Source organism: Lissotriton helveticus, chromosome 8 (genome assembly GCF_964261635.1).
Source record: "Lissotriton helveticus chromosome 8, aLisHel1.1, whole genome shotgun sequence".
Classification (NCBI taxonomy): Eukaryota; Metazoa; Chordata; class Amphibia; order Caudata; family Salamandridae; genus Lissotriton; species Lissotriton helveticus.
Window position 1 is genome coordinate 1,470,743,740 of NC_136069.1, and position 13,389 is coordinate 1,470,757,128.

Genomic DNA, 13,389 nt, shown 5'->3' on the forward strand with positions numbered 1-13,389 from the left:
CCACTATCAAGCTTTCAAGTTGAGAAAAATTCTTGTGCTGGACTCTACATATGGAGTTTTGTAGAGTGCATATGCATTGCGGTGGAATACCCATTTTAGTCAATGTTACTCTACCCATTAGAGAAAATGGAAGCTCCTTCCAAAATGCAACAGACTTTTTAATGCCTTCCACTCTCTTCCCTATGTTATCATTCCGATATGACGTACTTGTGTGTGTTAATCTAATCCCCAAATACCTTACTCCTTGGGTACTCACAAACTTTCTCTCGAGGGCCAAATTTACAGTGTGGTTTGTGGCCGAGGGCTGCACTGGTGGGGGCGGGGTGGGTGGGGGAGGGGGCGGGGCTAGAGCAAAAAAAACTGTGACCATGAGGTTGAACACAGGCCCCTGCAGCAGACGCCTTCGTCTACTGAGCCACCAGACCCGGCGTACACACATCTCTCTCTCTCTCTCTCTTTCTCTCTCTCTCTCTCTCTCTCTCTCTCTCTCTCTCCCTCTCTCCCTCCCTCTCTCTCTCTCTGTCTCCCTTCCCCCCTCTCTCTCTATCTCTCTTTCTCTCTGTCTCACTCACTCTTTCTGGCTCCCTCCTTCTCTCTCCCTCCCTCCTTCTGTCTCCCTCTGTCTGTCTCCATCTGTCTGTCTCCCTCCCTCTGTCTGTCTCCCTCTATCTGTCTCCCTCCCTCTGGCTCACTCTGTCTCCCTCCCTCTGTCTCCTTCCCTCTGTCTTCCTCCTCTGTTTCCCTCCCTCTGTCTGTCTCTCTCTGTCTGTCTCCCTCTGTCTGTCTCCCCCTCTCTGTATCCCTCTCTCTGTGTCTTCCTCTCTCTCTGCCCCTCTCTCTCTTTCTCCCTCCCTCTGTCTCCCTCCCTTTATCTCCCTCCCTCTATCTTCCTCTATCTGTCTCCCTCTGTCTGTCTCCCTCTGTCTCCCTCTCCCTCCCTTTCTCTCCCTGACTCCCTCCCTCTGTCTCCCTCTCTCTCTGTCTCCATCTCTCTGTCTCCCTCTGTTTCCCGCTCTCTCTGTCTCCCTCCCTCTGTCACCCTTCCTCTGTCTCCCTCCCTCTCCCTTCCTTTTGCTCCATCTGTCTCCCTCTCTGTCTCCTTCTCTCTGTCTCTCTGCCTCGCTTTCTCTGTCTCTGCCTCTATCTGTCTCTGTCTGTGTCTGTCCCTGTTTCTGTCTGTCAATGTCTCTCCTGTCTGTCCCTGTCTCCCTCTGTCTCCCTCTCCGTCTCTCTGTCCCTGTCTCTATCTCTGTCTGTCTCTGCCTCTATCTGTCTATGTTTGTCTCTATCTGTCTCTGCCTCTATGTGTCCCTGTCTCTCTCTCTGTGTCTCTCTCTGTCTCTATCGCTCTCTACCTCTGTCTGTCTCTACCTCTATCTGTCTCTGCCTCTATCGGTCTCTGCATCGGTCAGTCTGTCCCTGTCTCTGCCTCTATCTAGCTCTGTCTGCCCCTGCCTCTATCTGTCTCTGCCTCTATCTGTCACTGCCTCTGTCATTCTGTCCCTGTCTCTGCCTCTAACTAGCTCTGTCTGCCCCTGCCTCTATCTGTTTCTGCCCCTATCTGCCTCTGTCTGTCTCTGCCTCAATCTGTCTCTGCCTCTGTCTGTCTCTATCTGGCAGTCTGTCCTTGTCTGTCTCTGTCTATCTGTCTCTATCTGTCTGTTTCTGTCTCTATCTGTCTCTGTGTCTCGGGCAGTGCACACGTACTGTGTCTACACGTCCCCGTCACCAGCCCAAAGACAGCCACCCCTACTCCCCTCTCTCCTTGTGTAATGTAAAAGCCAGCTCGTTTTCTCTCAGAATTTTCTGCTTTGCAGGGTTTGTGTCCCACCACTGGGCCTGGTGTCACATTTGTCACTGACTTTAATTCTGACTCCGCCCCCCCCACCCCCCACCCCCAGCAGTCAGATCAAAGCCCGCCCTTTGGCACCGGTCACCAGAGTACTGCACAGGTCTTTAAAAGACCATTTAATTGTTAATGAGCCTTGTTGTATTTGACCTCTTCTTAGCACCCCTGCATCTCCACTCTGACTATGCCTGGAAACGCCCGGCCCCCATAGAGCAGCAACCGGCGGTGTTTGCAGACACTTTAAAAAAAAATTAAAAGCAGATGTACAATTTCTGCAAGGTCCGCGGGCCGCACAGGAAGGCTTGCCGGGCCGTACTATGAGTACCCGTGCCTTACTCCATCTAGTGCCCATCGCATCCCCACATTGGGCAGCTCGTTCTTGTGTTTCCCTATTAAGTTCCCCATGGGGAATAGTTTGGATTTCCCTGGGTTGAGACATACCTGGGTGTGTTATTGGATGCATTAGTGTTTGGCTGAGTGTGTCAGTGTCTGCTTTGGTGTATGCCTAGTTGTGTCAGTGTCTGCATTGGTGTAATCCTGGATGTGTTGGTGTATGTGTCAGGTGTGCCTCTGTGTATTATTGGATGCATTAGTAATTGGCTGGGTGTGTCAGTGTCTATATTGCTATATGCCTGGGTGTGTCAGTCTATGCATAGGTGTATGCCTAGGTGTGTCAGGGTGTTCTTCAGTGTGTACGTGGGTGTCTTATTGGATGCATTAGTATTTGTTTGGATGTGTTAGTGTCCGTATTAGTGTGTAGTGGGTATTTCATTGGCTATATCAGTATGTGTATGGATGTTTGAGAGACTGTATCAGTTTTTGGCTCATTGTCTAAGTGCTGTATTGATATGTGACTGGGTGTGTCATTGGCTGCATAAGTATGTGCCTAGGTATGTCAGTTTCTGTATTGGAGTGTGGCTGTGCATATCAGTAGTTGTATCAGTGTGTGTCTAGGTATGTCAGTGGCTGTATCAGTGTGAGCCTGGGTCTCTTAATGTCTGTATCAGTGAGTGTCTGGGTGTCTCAGTGGCTGCATTGGTCTGTACATGGATGTGTCAGTCTGTCTGTAATTTTATCAGTACATGACTGGGTATGTGAGTAGCTGTATTGGTGTATGTTTTTGGGTGTGTGAGTAGATGTATTAGTGTATAAATGGAAGTATGAGTTACTATATCAGTGTGTAGCTTGGTGTGGGAGTGGCTGTATGAGTGTGTGAGTGGGTGTGAATGGATGTATGAGTGTGTAAGTCTATCTAAGTAGCAGTTTGCATGTGTAAATGGGTGTGACTGACTGTATGGGACTTTGAGTGGCTGTATGAGTGTATGTGTGGGTATATCAGTACCTGACTCTATAGGTGTGTGAGTTCATGTATGAGTACCTGTATGGGTGTGCTTGTGACCGATAATTAAAATTACTAATAGACCTTTTGATAACATTGCAAATACTTTTTATTATAACACATTACAAAGCAATTGAATTTTATTAACACATTACAAAACAATTTAAACCAAACAATTAACAAATAAACATATCATAATTTATTTAACAATTTACATATACACTTTTGTGTACAAGTACTTTAGAAAGCAGACAACAAATTGATGTTTTGAAGCATCTCACAATACCAGCAAGGGAAAAAAGAATACAGATAAATATCTCTACTGTAATACTTGCTGCAAGCAGTAATCCAGGGGTAGCACAAGAAATTATTTGCATGTGACAACTTCTATGGGGAAGTCCTTAAAAACAATTCCAGAAAGAGGCCACAACTAAATCATGTGGGACAATGTAGGTGCAGCAGGACAGTCCACCTGTACATTACACTTGGGAGAACCACCTTCAGCTGCAGTTATTATAATAGCACCTGCCTTCAAAAATGTAAGTCAGATGCTTACTCACTGTGCACAATGCCATATGCTTGTCACCGTACAATTATCCAGTGTGGGTGCATTTTCTCTTTTTTACTGTTCTCAGGTTCTATACTCACACACCAAATGTGATGTACTGTAAAGAATGATCAATGAACATTGGGGGGGGAAAACAACCATAAAGATTGTACAAAAAAGAAAAATACTTGGATTTAAACTCTGAAGTGTACAGAATATCCTTGAGATGACTTACATGACTTTTTCACACAAAGACACTGTAACATTAAAAACATCAAATTCAAGACACCAGTTTGCTCTTTGTGTCAGTCAAATGTTTGCAGGTACTTAAAGCACAGATTTGAAACTATGCTGTTCTTCATCTGCAACAAAAACAATACACTTCTTGGAGAAATTACAGAATTGTTTTTAGCAAAAAACGTACCAAGCAAGAGGTGCTCCTCGAATTCATGTGCTGTTGTGGGTAAAATATGTGCCTACATTTAGAACAGACACCGATGAGTCTGTTCTTTCTTTCACAGTACAGTATATTACATGTTGCAATCCAAAAGACACTGAGGTAAAAAGCATAAAGTAGCAACTGATGCGTTTCCATTGACATAGATGTACAAAGCACTATCTGCAAAAATATTAAATTATTTTCTTGGCTCTCCATTGAACCGTCATGTTTTTCACAGTCTGATACAAGTTCCTTCTTACTCAGTTCTCTTTGGAAAAAAGAAAAAGTATAAAAGTGTTATAAAGAAAGTCTTAAGAAACAACAGTACTTTTTAAAAACATTTCAAAAGCACCACACCACATCCTCCCAGGACTGGTGACACACTTTATGACTGCCCCTGTATGTCAACCTGTACTCCTCTGGGGTAAATACATAGTTAATGGCAAGGCCTCCTTCATGATGGGATACCTCAACCTCTTCCCCTTTTCTAGGGCCAGTTGGGATATTCCATCACCAGGAATATGACTCCAAAGGTCATCTCTCCAATCCTCCTCAGAGATCCTCTGTACCTCTAGAGCTATTTCATATACCTGAAACAACCTGTCTATATCACCCCCTCCTTACAGTTAGGCACCAGGTCTCTGGGTATATGGACTCTTTCTTTTACACTGGTGACAGTAGTTTTGCTCCCACCGTTTTTGCCAGACTCTAACAGCTATTTGTCCTTTATATCCACCTCCTTGACAGTCACTTCCTTAGCCAACAATACAATTTTCTCCTCCAAGGCTTTCTCAACCTCAGCTTTTCCCTCCTCTACAGCCACCTAGGCCAGCTGCAGCCTTAGGTCCTTCTCAGCCTAACTGTCCTTGAGATCCTCAGGGGACTGGGTTTGGGAGGAGACATTACTTCTTGCATCAAATCCAGTGGGGAACTCTCTCTCTTTGGGGGATCCCCTCTCTCTACTCCTGTCTCTCCTTCTCAGAGCCAGCACCCTTAGGGGCCCTGATTTTAAGGTCAACTACAATCAGGGTTCTCCCTTCTCAAGAGTTCTGAAGTAGTCCTCTTAAAACTCTTCCTGTGGTGCAGATTGCATTATGTGGATGTCCTCTCAAGCTGTAAGGGCAAACTAGAGCTCAAACATGGATGTACAAGTGAGTAAATAGGTGTGTGAATGGTATTATGGGTGTGTGAGTGGGTGTGGTAGCCACTGTCTGCTATATGAGTAATGGGTACATAAGTATTTTTGTGAAACTGTAACTGGGGGCCTCATTTACAATATGTTGCCATAGGGCACCACCAGAAGCCTTCCTGCTGCGCTGCCCTACACCAAAAGAAAAGGGCAGGAATGTGCCGTATCTATCAGATGCAGCACATTCCTGTCCTCGTTCCCTGTGCTTCACTCAATTGGCAGTATTAATCAATGGGGATACCCAGTATAGTGCAGAACCTGGGGGCAAATGCAAGAAAAGAACAGTGGTCCTGCTACAACACGCTTTTCAAAGCTAAATAGTTTATACGTTTTTAATATCCCTTTCACCATTGGGATAACAATAAATGTTTATACAAAGCTGTCCAAACACATATTCACAGAAAATAGCACAAACTAATTGTGTCATTATGTGATTTAATTTAAGCAATAAAAGTTGGGGGTTTTTGGCACTCAAATGGCTGCAATGCACCAACGCAGGCACCCTTGCACCATGGTGTGAAGGTGGCTGCGTTGTAGGGATGATTGTTTTTGTGCAAGAAGGTACACCTTCCTGCACAAAAACAAATCAATAGAGGTGATTTCCTCTTTCTATGTGTGCTGCAAAATGTTACTGTTTAATATTATACTACTATAAGTTTGCATCTGCATTTACCTTTATATTATACTGGTTTAGAAAATTAGTCCTCCATAATAAGAAATGTCTAAACCACTCTACTTTTATGTCTGAAAGTACAGTCTCTTCAGAACGCTTCCCCTATACTGCTTTAGCTCAGTTTACATAGCCACTGTGGGTGTTACAGTGTGTGTGGGAGTGTCTGCATGTGACAGTGGGTGTGAGAGAGTTTGCATGCATGTCACAGTGGGTGTTAGAGCTTCTCTCTGGGTGTGTGAGTGGGTGTGAGAGTTTCTGTGTGTGCCACTCAGTGTGAGAGTGGTTCTATGGGCATTAGTGAGGTCTGAGAGTGCCTGTCTGGGTGTGTGAATGAGTGTGAGAGTGTCAATATGGATGTCAGAGTGGATGTGGGAGTGTGTATCTGAGTGTCACAGTGGGTGTAAGCGCGTCTGTCTGTGGGATTAACTGGGTGTCTGAGTGTCTGGGTGTCACAGTGGGTGCGAAAGTGTCTGTATGGGTGTCAGAGTGGATGTGTGATTATACGTATATATATTTGTTTTTTATTTGCAGTGTGGTTCGCAGATCTGTCACCGATTTACACTGGTGTCGCGCTGAGCCTCACGACGGATCCGCGGATTTCCTGTGTGGCAAAAGAAAACGTTTTCTGACATTTTGCTGCCCATTTTACATGCTTTTTCCACATCTAGAAAGCTCTAACCTGACCGCTTCATTTATTTTAGATGCTTCTTTTCAGCCTCGGGGACTGTTTTCCAATATATAAAATGGAGGACACAACTTTTTGTCAGGTTGCGGTCAGCCAACCAGGACTTACCTTTGGTGCGTGAATTCAAGGAGCCACTGAGGGTGGATCTGCGGAGAGTCTGCATCCCTAGAGATACAAATTTGGTTTTCTTTTATTAACTTGAAAATTAATGAACGGATTTACATCAAATAGCAATATGCACATTTACTGGACCAAAAGCTACCTTTGTGCCAAATTTGGTGTAATTCCGTTCAGCGGTTCAAGCTATAGTCCTGTTCAAAATCTCTACGGGAAATTGCATGGGGAAAACACACCTTTTTCTCAAACACCACTTGGTAAAGCACCCCAAAACTTGTTACACAGCAGCTGGAGTGACATACTAATTTTGAAAATTTAGTGAAGATTAATCAAACTGCACCAAAGTTATTGGCAAAACAAAAATCGCTTTTCCTATGGAAACTACATCCTAACTATAACTATCTACTGAAAAAAACAAATGTTCAGGGACATTATAGTTAGTTTGACATTTCATTCACACAAAAAAATTCAGCAGTTATATTTATAGTTATAGTTATGTTATGAAACTATAACTTGTGGCCTAAAGTTACTTAACAACACAAGTTCTAATTTCTTCAGATAAGTCTAACTATAGGTATAACCAGGGCTTTAAGTGGGCTGGGTCTCAAGGGGTCTGAGCACCAGCAGTTTTTTAAAAGGTGCCTCGAAACGGGTCTCAACTCGATCCTGATAGAGACCCATTTCGAGACAGCAAGCACATCGATGTGCACTGCCCACACTGCTCACTTCTCACTAGTGGAGAAGTTACGGCATGACGTCATGCCAGGTGAGCGTTGTGGGGGAAGGAAAATCTTTTAAAGAGTCATTTTCTTTCTGGATTTCCTTTCTCTTTCTGAAATGCAAGAGCAGCAACATTATGGTAGGGTCACCAGGGCTTTAATTGAAAGCTTTTTCAATATTATATGTAACAAGCCATAGTTGCAGCTTATTTATCTTATGCAACTAATAACCATTGACGAAGCCGATGGTCCTTACATGTTGTAGGTATGATGTTACTTGTTGTCTCACATATCTGGATGCAATGACAGAAACAGCAAAATACAAGTCGAGCGGCACACTATGCTAAACACAGATTTTTAGCATATGTTTGTGAAAGGCACGCCCCTAATTACACTGGCCACGCCCCTTTGAGAGACCCCCCAATTTTTTCATCCCACTTAAAGCCCCGGGTATAACCATACAACCTGCTGCATTTCTAGGGTTTTGTGTGGGTAAAATGTCAACCTAACTATAACGTCCTTGTAACCTTTGATTTTTTTCAGTGAATTCATTTTTTTTAACACAAAGTAATATATAATTACTGCATGTTAATACAACCATCACAGCGCACGGCCTGCGGCTAAGCCCTGCGGTCAACACCCCCCCCAAATGCTCCCAACCCCAGTCATTCACAGCCTTTGGCCATGTGCACCATGGTTTAGTGTGTAAGTGGATGTATTTGTCATCTCTTGGGTTTCGGATCCGCAGATCCTATGTGAATTTATACTGGGGTCATGCTGAGCACCACATTGGACCCATGGTTTTGCCCAGAAATAAAACATTGGGCACTTTTTGGCCCATGAGGATCCCTCAGAGACCCCTTCATGTATCCTATGGGGTTAGGATATCTCTATCTTGACCCCTTTTGATATTTTTCACTTTTCTTCCTCCCCCAGGCGTACTGAGAAACAAAATGGTGGGCACAACTTTTCTTTCAGGTTGCGGCCAGCCAATTAGGGTGGATCAGTGGGTGGATCCGGAACGATCTGCATCCTGGATATCTATATTTTTCTTTCTTTAATAACTTTCAAACTACTGAACAGATTTACACAACATTACCAAGAGGGCTCTTTCTAGACCGAGTTATACCTTTGTAAAAAATTCGGAGTAATTCCGTTCAGCAGTTCGGGCTGTAGTCGTGTTTAAAAAATGCTAAATCCCCATAGACATTGCAGGGGGAAAAGCAATTCGGGACTCCCCTTTTTCTTGGCCGCAAAACTTTCCAGACAGCAGCTGAAGTAGCTGGTACAATAGTTTTGAAAATGTTGTGGAGATTTGTCAAACTGAGCCAAAGTTATTAGCAAAAAGTTGGTTCTAACTATAAATAGCTACTGGCGATCACCAGTAGGCAATATACACCAGAGTTAGGGATTTTTAGAATTTTTGGCCCTTAAAAACTTTGCATCCGTTTGATGAATGTCTGTGAAACTTTGAAAACCTACTGTCCCCATTTAATTCTCAGAGTAGTGAAAGTTTTGTGGTGTTTGGTCAAGTGGGTGCAAAGAAAACAGGGGGGGACACAACAGGCATAATATCCAATGCATTTTTACATAGACTTTTGTATTTTGCATAGCGTAAAAACCATCAGTTGGACTTTGATGACATTTGGAAGAATCATATATTATGGTGCCCAGATGATTCTGTGGTGTACTGTAGGTAAGTAGGGTAAAATTTTGATATGATTTAGGTGTTTTTAATTTTGCTATATCTTCCGAAGTACACATGATGACAAGTCATTAGCTAATTGGCTAATGACTGCCTTTACAAAAGTTAAAACGCAGCCATCTTGTTTTCACCTCAACTTTCCCTGTGTTCTGCATTATGCCTTGTAATGCAGGTAAGAATTAGGTTTGGTATTTTTCCAATACTTATTACTACTTTATTAAAGTGGTATTAGGTAGGGAAAAATATTTGTAAGTTAATATATGTTTTCAGTCCATGCCCTGCAGGAACTGTTTTTGGCATTCCCATTCCAGTGCAGATTTTTAGATGCACTGCCGTGGGAACACCAAAAATCATCCCGCCAAACAGGAGGAAACTCCTTATCTGGTGGTCGGTCTGACCACAGCTTTGGCGGTGTGGCGGGGGGTGAACCCGGCGACGCCCCGCCAAAGTCATAATCAGGCCCATAGTGCAGATTGTTGGAGGTGACTCCATATGCTTTGATTGAAATGATAGTAATGATAATGTTAAATGTTAATGTTAATAATCATTTATAAAGCGCTTGTACACCGGGTGGTTTCATGGCGCTATAGGCTTTTAGAGCTAACAGTGAACAGCTTTAATCATTGGCTTGTGCAAAAAGCCACATTTTAAGGGACCTCCTGAATTGCAAAAGGTCGGTGCAAAATGGGATCTCCAACAGGAAGGAGTGCCACAATCTAGGGGCCAGTGTGGCAAATCTTCAGCCTCCTCGCTGTTCTCGATTGAAGACGGGGATGGTGAGGAGAGAGAGGTGGGCAGAGTGTAGGTTCTGAGAGGGTGTGTGCCTGAGTATCAGGCTGTTAATGAATTTGGGGTTGTTGCCATGCAGGGATTTGAATATAAGGCAGCCTGCCTTGAAAGCACAGCATTGGGGGATTGGAAGCCAGTGTAATTCCTTCAGCAGAGGGGTAGCTGGTTGCCATCTAGGTTGGCGAAGGATCAATCTGACTGCCTGATTTTGGGCCATCTGCAACCGTTTGAACAGATAGATCGGCATACCCAAGTATATAGAATTAGTATTGTCTAAATGCGATAGGACAGTGGCAACAACCACTTGGATCAAAGCTTCCTGTGTAAGAAAGCAGTGTATTTTCTTAATTTTCCTCAGTTGAAAGAAGCATTTAGAGATGACCGAACCCACCTGAGTTTTTAGTGACAGGTCACTGTGGAGGGTGACTCCTAACGTTTTGGCTGATACGAATGGGGAGGGTGGAGGTCCTAGCTCTGATGACCACTAGTGTGGGCCCCAAAACTTATGGCAGTCCCCAGTAAGAACAAGCTCTGTCTTTCCGGGGTTTAGCTTAAGGTGGTTATAGTCCATCGATTGTTGAATGGTGGCCTGATATTCGGTGACGGAACTATGCGATTTATCTACCAAGAAAACCAATTGTAAGTCATCCACATAATTATAGACCGTCACATTCCTATCTTTAAGGGACTGAATCAGGAGGACAATGTAGAGATTGAACAAATGGGGGGAGAGAGAGCGGAGCCCTGTGGGACACCACAGTTGGTTTTACTCCATGGGGCCAAAAAATGGTCTTGGCGGACAGCCTGGGTCCGATCTTCCAAGAAGGAGGTGAGCCAACAAGCCGCCGCTCCTTAGATGCCAGCTTGTTTGACACGGTCGACCAAGATGGAGTGGTCAACCGTGTCAAAGGTGGCAGAGAGATCCAGAAGCACCAGAGCCTGGGGAGAACACTTTCCGTAGAGTGTGCCGGACTGAGCCCTGCCTGAAGAGAGTTGAGGTAGTTGGAATCTTCCAGGAAGGTGGACAGGCATTTGGCTATGTGGGTCTCTAGCACTTTAGCCAGAAACGGGAGCAAAGAGATCGGGCGGTAATTAGACAGAAGTGAGGGGTCAGCTCCAGGTTTCTTCAGCAGGGGGACCACTATAGCTTTTTTAATGCTGGAGGGACTAGACCAGACGAGAGAGATCCATTTAGAAGCGAGAGTGCGGGGCCCGGGTGGGCTGATAGGCAGTCTTTGAGTATATGAGGTGGGCAGCAGTCGGAGGGGGCACCTGATTTAACTTTAACTAGGTGCTCCTGAAAGATCTTGATGCTAATGGGGGGGAAGCAGCAAAGTATGGAGTTGTTACTGTGCATGGGGATGGCGGTCAACAAGGAAATAATCATTTAGTGAGTTGCACAGTGCGTGAGAAGACGTGGCCTTAGCGAGGATCCTGTCTGGGTTGGACAGTTCATTCACAATGGCAAATATTTTTTGGGAGCTTTTATTGGAGTTGAGAATGCGTGTGGAGAAGTGAGCAGCTTTAGCTGAGAGAATGGCCTTCATATATTCTTTCCAGGCTGTGGTATAGAGCGATTTCCTGTCAGAGGAGCATTCCCAACACGATTGTCTCTCCCACTGGCGCAGGGCTAATTTCTGCGATTTAAGTTCAGGAGAGAACCATCTCTAGGCTTCGGCACGTCTGGCTAGTTTGACTTTCCTAAGGGGCGCGTGCATGTTACTAGCCTCGAGAAGCCATTGAGTGAGATTAGCTTCAGTGACATTGATGGCAATGCCAGGAGACGGGTTAGTGTTGGTCAGAGTGTTAAGGAAATCTTTTTTATTAATGGAATTCCATTGCCTGGCAAAGCCGCCTTCGACTGTGCTGACTTTATGTATGGTTGGAAGTACGAGCGTAAATTTTAGAAGATGGTGGTCGGACCATAAACAGGGAAAAATTACAGGGGTTGAAGTGGTCACGCCACACGTCCAGACCTGGTCCAGAATGTGCCCTTTACAACGGTGGGGAAGGAAATCTGTTGGGTGTAGTTTAAATTGGTGAGGAGGTCAGATAGCTCAGCAGATTGCGGTCCTCCATGAGGGTCGTTATACCAGTAATTAAAGTCGCCTATAAGCATGCAATTTTAAAAAGATTCTGAAGAGTAGTTTAGTAATAGCCTTGTATGGCTGTGTATGGGGATAAATGTTTAAAATGGCTTGATTCATGACTTACTCATCGTCTATGATTATTTTTTGTAGGTAGTAATTATTTGTTTTATATTTTATGTGATTTAAGAGTTCGTAGTAAGTGCTGATATTGCTTATTTGGTAGTGGGGGCATATATAAAAGGGATATTTGTGTTTTGATATTCACCATGTATGGTGTATATCTGAGTGAATGGTTTGGGACACATTTGAAGGTCCCATCCATAATCCAGGTTTGACAGCAGCTTAGTTTTAGTAAGTTATTAGCTGTAGAGAACATTAGGATTTGTTTCTCATTGTTTAGGTTGTTATATAAAAGGAAAGTCTCCTCATTATGTGTCATTGTTAAATTTTCTAGTACTTATATGTCTTGGTATCTTGTAGGTGCAGGAGGAGTACGGCTGGCATTTTGTTTTGGTTCATGCAATTAACCATTTTAAAGTGGGAATAGAAGTTAGTTGGCCTGTGATGTGTTTGGCGACTTTAGGCAGTATATCTTTTAGGATTTTAGTTGCAGGTTCCTGGGAGTTAGTGTTTTCCTCTCATATGTCCTGCAATACCTCCCTTTCATCAATTTCTGTCACATTTGTGGGGTGGTGTACAACATCACCTTTTCTGGTGGAACTCCCATACCATGCATTAGAATGATATCTTGTACATTTCCAATTTATATTTTCTATTGATGCACTTTCTTGGTTGTTGATGAGCCCACTGGACTTAGTAACTGCTTTCCTTTCTGTGATGTTATATATTTGGTTCTCTCTGTCATTGTATCTGAAAGAAATGTAATAGTATACATATATACAATATTTTAAGGTTTGTAGGTTTGTTATTTACATTTAAAAGTATGCAACTACTTCTATTTTGTATACTTACATGTATGTTCTTTTTAGATGTTTCACACTGTTTCACTGCTTTTCCGTTCTGCAGAGTAACTGGAAAGACACAGAGAGAAGTACAAAAATTATGAAGAAGGTGAGGAAGGCCAGGGGAGTATGTGGATGTATTTAATTCACTTCACAGGGAGGCTAGTGTAAGGAATGGTTGAAGGGGGAGACAAGAGATAGAGGTTTTCCCTAAAATATTCAAACTTAAATGTCAGCATGTTTAGCTTACATGATCATGAACTGAGAGATGTTCCCTGCATTAACG

At 43.7% G+C, this 13,389-nt stretch overlaps 1 long non-coding RNA gene across 1 annotated transcript; it reads right to left on the reverse strand.

The window, feature by feature from the left end:
• Window positions 1–3,470: 3,470 nt before the first annotated feature.
• Window positions 3,471–13,001, reverse strand: LOC144772012 (uncharacterized). The gene is made up of 3 exons (XR_013599594.1): window positions 12,871–13,001; window positions 6,830–6,886; window positions 3,471–4,442 (listed from the first exon to the last, which is right to left on the reverse strand). It is a non-coding gene; the product is annotated as an uncharacterized LOC144772012 (long non-coding RNA).
• Between the last annotated feature and the right edge of the window lie 388 nt (window positions 13,002–13,389).